The sequence below is a fragment of the Dendrobium catenatum genome, unplaced genomic scaffold, assembly GCF_001605985.2.
Source record: "Dendrobium catenatum unplaced genomic scaffold, ASM160598v2 fragScaff_scaffold_1022, whole genome shotgun sequence".
Lineage (NCBI taxonomy): Eukaryota > Viridiplantae > Streptophyta > Magnoliopsida > Asparagales > Orchidaceae > Dendrobium > Dendrobium catenatum.
Genome location: NW_021319484.1, coordinates 804,897 through 812,162, shown reverse-complemented (window position 1 = coordinate 812,162; position 7,266 = coordinate 804,897).

Here is a 7,266-nt window from a genome sequence, read left to right as displayed (position 1 = left end):
AAAATGTTCAAACGGGATTGTTTAACTTCATTAGTGCCTTCATAAGTGATACACAATTTATCCCAAATTTCTTTACCAGTTTTACAAGTGGAAACACACATGTAGTCTTCTGATTTCAAAGCATAGAAAAAACAATTAAGACATTTTATATTTAATTGAGCCAAATCCCTATCATCTAAAGTCCATTTAGTAAAAGGAAGTGGAATAGTAATGTCGTTAAGTTTACCAGTTGGAGGTGTATAACCATCCGTAACAAGCATCCACATGCGATAATCAGTAGATTGTAAAAATATAGAAATGCAAGTTTTCCAAAAATCAAATGGGATCTTATCAAATAGAGGTGGTCGGGAAATAGATTACCCTTCTGGTGTATTATGATTCCCAAAGTTAGCCATGGTTCAAAATTCAAAAAGTTTTCAAAATTACTTTTTATGAATCCTGCTCTGATATCACTTGAAAGTTCGTTAAGGATGTTAAGCCCTATAGAACTAGCCCATGGCTAACCAAGAGGGGGGGGGGGTGGATTAGTATTTAAAAATTTTCTCTAAACAAAGCACGAATACAAACCAAATCACCACAAAAAATAAGTGCGGAAGATATGAATGCAGAAGCAAAAAACAAAAAAAAAAGAACATAAGGGATTATATAGTGGTTCGATCAACTCGACTTACGTCCACTCCCCGGAGGTGCCCTCCGAGTATTGCACTACAATCGTGACTCTCCTTTAGCCCCCACAGCTAGGCGGAGAAGCCTTTACAATCACCTCTTTTTGCCACACCCGGCAAGGCAGAGAACCTTCCTCCTTTTGCTTCCTCCTAAAGCAGGAAGAGAATCTTGATCTCTTGCTGGAACTTACCTCTCCCAACCCATCTAAGGATAAGAGACTCTAGGGAAAAAGAAGTGGAACAATGCTTGGAGCAACCCATGGGAATCCCCTCACAAGCTCCCCCTCACAAGATCCTTTCTCTCTCTCTCCCTCTCTCTCTACTTTAGGTTTTCTCAGGTCAAGACAGTAGCCAAGGATGTTAAAAAAATGTTGAACAAGACCTCTTAAATAAAAGAACTTCAAAGGAGCTCATTAATTGAAAGTTGCTGACTTTATCGTCCAGGACAATATGGAAATCGTCGTGGCCAATAAATACAAATCCCATGAGATAAGCCAGAGCATCGCTCTGAATGCAAACTGGGAGATTGAAAATTGGCTCGATCGTCCAGGACGATCTCACAATCATCCAGGCCGATCAGTTCAAATCATAGAAAAATCGTCTAGAGCATCACCCTGAATTCAAGCTGTCCGATCCAGATCATCCAGCACATCGCCCTGAATTTGTACCGGCTGATATTTATCATCCATGAGCAAATAAGAATTTTAGAATATATCATCGCGGCCGATCTTGCAATCGTCCAGGATGATATGATTGTATCAATCATCCTTAATTACCTCCTTGATTGTCTGATCAATTAAGGCATAATTATGAATATCGTCCAGGCCGATCCGAGATCGTCCTGACCGATTACCAAAAGTATAGAATACCTTAATTATTTATGGCAGCAATTTCTTTTTATTTTGAGCCTATCGTCCAGACCGATTTACTAATGACGGCAGCCTTAATTATAAACATCTGATTAGATTTTCTATTTTCAGCCCGATCGTCCAAGACGATGTAAATATCGTCTTGGCCGATTTGAGTAAAAATAAAAATTCTAAGTCTCTCAAGTGTGTGTGGAGGGGGGTTACTTTGCATCAGTTACTCCAAAGATTACAATTGACTCAAATAGGGAAAAAATAAAATTACAGACTGACTAAACCCTAATCTACCCATTATTGAGTTGGTTCCATTTTTTTCGTCCGATCTTTGATTCCTGAAAAGTCAGTAGTAAAAGATAGTCTAAGACAAGTAAGAGTGTTTTCCAATCATCAAAACATAGTTCATATACTTGAATTTGCAACAAGATCATATTCTTTTTAATAATGCATGGATTCTTAAGTATTAAAAAACCCAGATTGAGCATTTCTCGAGAACCCTCTCGGACCTTGCCCCTTTACTTTTGGACATTTTTATGAATGATAATACTACTCCTCCTAATTTGAGGTTTCATAATATGTGGATTTTATGTGATTAATTTCTTACTAATATTGAAGCTAATTGGCATGCTCTGTTATTTACCAATAAGAATTATTTTTGTATTACTCAGCTTTTGCTTAAGCTCTAATGACTTAAGCAAAGTTTAAAATGGTGGAATAAATGAATTTTTAAGAATTTATTTTGTAATATTATGGAAGCTAAGAAACAAGTTGATTTAGCTGATAATGTTTATATGAATACTCCTTCTGTGGATAATCTTATTCTTTTAAATAATGCCAAGGATATCTTAGTTAATCTTCAAGAAGAAGAAGAATCTTACTAGAAACAAAAAGCAGTTTGTAAGTGTTTAACTAAGGGAGATAGAAACACTTCATTTTACCAAAATATTGCTAAAGATAAGTTTCTAGTTTTATTAACAAGATTTCCACTTCTGTAGGTCAATATCTTGATTTTGTTGATTTTGTTTATGATTCTGGTGTTAATTATTTTGAAGAGGTTTTTAGTAAAAACTTTCTTCATGCTTTATATTTTGATTTTTCTTTTATCATATTTCTTGTAACTGCAGAGCATAACATTATGCTCACTAGAATTAACTCTGAGAATTAAATTGAGATGGTTATTAAAGAGATAACAATTTATTTTGTGGTCGGGCCTGATGGTTTAAGAACCAATTTTTTTTCAAAAAACATGGCACATCAGTTAAGAGGATTTAATTAATCTTGTTGTTGAATTTTTTATAGGTAACCTTAACCCAAAATTTTTACTTCTATTGTTATTATTTTGATTCCCAAGAATGATGTTATTAACTTTTGGAGCAATTATTGTCCCATTTTTTCGTGCCCTTTTTTTAACAAGCTTATTATGTCTAGATTAGCTTTAATTCCTCCTAATATAATCTCCCTTGATCATTATGGTTTTGTGAAAGGTCTTTATATCTTATATAATATTTTATTAGCTCAAAAGCTTGTGTATGACTTAGATGCTAAAATTGCGGTTAGCAATGTCATTTAAGATTGATATTACCAAAGCTTATGATAATTTGAATTGATATTTTCTTTACATTATACTTCAAGCTTTAGATTTCAACGAAGATTTATTAGACTCATTAAGAATATAATTGAGTAATATTTTTTCTTTGTGATTATCAATGGGAGGAATCATGATTTTTTCTAATCTACTCATGGCCTTAGGCAAGGAGTTCCTTTTTCTCCTGATTTGTTTATTATAGCTATTAAATTTCTTTCTAGAGGCCTTAATGATCTGTTTAAAAATCAGCCTAACTTACAATATCGCAGTATTGGTAGTTTTTGTATGTCTCATTTATGGTTTACTGATGATTTAATTATTTTTATGAATGGTTCTTGGAAAATGCTTAAAATTCTTTTTAAATTTCTTTGTCTTTTTAAAAGGGCTTGTGGCTTAATTTTTAATCCTATAAAAAGTTGCTTTATTAGTGCTAAATCTATTACTCAAACAAGAATCTCTTCTATTCAGGATAAGTATGGTTTCTTACACAAGCATTTACCCCTTAAGTACTTAGGGACTCCTCTTTATAGAGGGGGGAAAAGATCTCATTTATTTGGAGATATTGTCTTTAATGCTAAAAAAAATAAACTCTTTGCTTGAGCCTTTAATTTTCTCTCGTTTGGGGGTAAGTTAGTTTTTATTAAGAGTGTTCATAGTTCCTTCCCCATATACTTATTTCATACTTTATCTCCTACTAAAAATATTTTCACTAGACTTGAAAGGATTTTTAACAAATTCCTCTTGCGGTCAAAGACAGTAAATCTACGACTTTATGGGCCTCTTAGGGTAGATGTTCTTGTATCTATGAAAGTAAGTTGGGTTTTAAGAATTTAAGTGACATGGCCCTTGGTTTTTCTTTTAAACATTGGTTCAATCTGAGGTCTAAAATAGACATTGGTCAAAATTTATGATTGCTAAATTTTGTGTTGGTAAACAACCTCTTAATTCTTTTTTTAGAAATGGAGATTCTCTCAATTAGAAAAGGCTTTGTATATTAAATGGTGTGCTAAAAATTTCATTCAATGGGGTTTGAGGTATAAAGACTTATTTTTTTGGCAAGATAACTTGCTTGGTTTCCCTTATATTGATAATTTACTCAACAATCATACCAATAGTTCTTGTACAATGGCTAATTTTATTCAAGATGGTTCTTGGAATTTAACTTAACTTACTAACATGGTTCTTGATTTTGCCATTAATCACAGTTTTTGAAAGTTCCACTTCAACTTTATAAAAAAGATTGTATTTTATTTAATAAGTTTAACATTGGCATCTTCTCATTCAAAGAGGTGTGGCATTCTATTAGGTCGTTTAACCTAAGTCTAAGATTTTCTCTTTCTGTTGGCAAAAAGGTATCACTGCATCTTATTCTTCTCTATTCTAGAGAGTTTACAAGAATTATATTCCTTTTAACAACATTTTAATGAATAAATGTTTATATATTGTGTTTAAAAGGTAATGTTGTTACGATATTGAGAATCTGAATCATTTTTTTCCTACTAGGCATGTTGCTCTTAAAGTTTGGCTTTATTTTTACAACTTGTTTACCACTCAATTTTGTCAGAACTAAAACAACATCATTAATATTTTAAATTACTGGGTGGTTCCTTTTAAGAGGCATATTAGAAATGTGTTACCCACCATTATTTGTTGGTTTCTTTGGAAGAGTAGGAATGAGGCTAAGCATGAGAATATTATTAAGAATGCTTTGTCCATTATCATCAACATTAAGGATAAAATGAGATATTTAATTATGGCTAAGTTGATTACTTTATATTTTCTTTTTAATTCTAATCAAACTACTGAGCACTTTGGCATTTTGGGTGATGGCTCTAATAGATAGTTTTCTAATGACATTTTAGTTAGATGGATTAAACCTCATATGGGATGCTGCAAACTTAACATTGATGGTGCTTACAATAGATAAAAAATTTGTTGTGGTGGTATCATCCAAGATTTTAATCGTAATATTATTGCTGCTTTTGCTGGTCCCTAAGAGTTTACCACTAGTATTATGGATAAAGTTTTGGCTTTAAAGTATGGGTTACAATTACGCATTTCACGTGGGATTATAAATATTTGGATTGAAATGGATGTTAAGCTGGTTATTTTTTTTTTATTTCTGGGACCTGTATCGCTAACCCTTCTCATTTTTATAACAATATGGAGATTAAATAGTTATTATCTTTTGTTAACTTCTCTAAAACTCATATTTACGGGAAGGAAATGCTGCTACTAATTTATTAGCTGAGTTGGGTTGTATATTGCCTGTGTTTATGGAATATGCGCGATCCTCTATTCTGCCTAAGCTGTTGGGCCTAGCTAGACTTAATTGTTTGGGCATACCTTATGTTAGAAGTATCTAGTTTTGGTTATTTTGGTTTTTGCTTGTTTATTTTATTTTGGTTTTGGTTTGTTTATTTGTTTTGGACCATTTCTACTTATGGATTTTCTTTTTTGCTATCAATTTTAACATTATTTGCAAGAGTTGGATTGGTTCTAGTAGTCTTATGACTCCTTTGTATGCGGTTTTTTGGATTTTCCATATCCCTATTTACTACATCAGTTTATCGGGTAATAATGTTTTTCGTTGTTTTACTATCATTATGGATGTGGGTATCAATTAAACTTCAATTTGGATTTTTCTTTTGTTCCTATTAGTTGAGTTTGTCTTGGTTTTAGCTGTGATTGGAGGAATAACTATGATGTCCATTTCTTATTATACTACAAGTGTACTCACTGGGTTGATCCGAATGGGATTTCTTTTTTTGGGTTAATTCATCTATTTAATACCTGTGGAATCTCATCTCCATTACTATGTTGTTTTTGATTATTTTGACATATTGCATGGCTTCCCTTCATCATATTTGGGTTCTGTGTTGGGGGATTCAGGAGAATGAGTTAATCAGTGTGCCTTCTCATTACTTTGTTGGATCTGTGAGGGCATAGTTGGCTTCTTGTACCAAGGATACTTCATGTTAGAGCTAGAATGGCAATATGTATCGGTCTTGTATTGTTTTCTTTTGATTTTACTTAGTTATTGGAATTTATAGCAAATTATTGCTATGTAATTAATTCGAGGGTAGTTACAATTTTTGCATATTTCCTTCTATAAATGTGTTGCTTTTGTAGTCTGATTCTCTTGCAGGTTAAAGGGATCCAGATTATTGGGGATAAGCTCGATATTTTTGGTAAAAAGGCAGTGCTAAAAGTGTTTACTTTTTCCCTTCATTTTTTGATCCTCTAGCTGACCTAGAATGTTATTAGGTAATTTTATAAATTGTTTAACGGGGAACCAGCGGCTTTTACATTTTCTTTTAAATTGTTTTGTAGCTCTTTTGAGCAGTAGCGGCCTCAAGGTTTCCTTTGAGGGCCTTGTAATAAATTTTTTAATTAACACGTTGGCCCCTTTCGAGTTTCCCTTAAAAAAAATAGTCTTTAAACTTACTCTTTGTTTGAATGGGTAGCCTCTTATCCCTCCACTAGTACCTTGCAAATGATTTCCCCATCAAGCACATCTTGGCCACTATCATTCTATCCTATAATTCTATATATTGGTGATAAAGTATCTTTCCCCTTCATATGTCCACCCATGTGCCTCCTCTCTCTAAAAAAATATGCATCTTTAGCTTCCATGCCCTCAGTTCTCATATGTTCCCCTATTTCTTCCATAATTTCTCATTTCCTATAGGTGGTTTCGCCTAGTTGTCCTAATCATCCTCTCTACGCTCGAACCCAAACCTTTAAGCAAATTTTCACCTTCTCCTTTCAAATTTAGCACCAATTAGATCATAATTAGACATTTTTCCTTCAAATTTTGTGTCCTTTGAATCATAATTAGCACCTTGCCTTTAAAATTCAGTGCCCCTTTCATCATAATGAGCCCATCACCTTTAAAATATTGCACCTCTCCTCTCAAATTCAACACCCCTTCTTTCATGCTTAACCTAGTAATGCCTTTCCCCAAACATTCTACTCAGCTCCTCCTTTATAGTAGGATCTAGGGAAGGCATTCTCTCTTCTCCATCAAGAATATTTTCATTTTGATTTTCCCTTTTTCTTATCAGATTAGGGTTTTCCCCAATTTCTTTATTTCCAATGGATTCTTTATCCTTTGATGAGACTATGACCCTCGAGAAATTCTTCAACATCT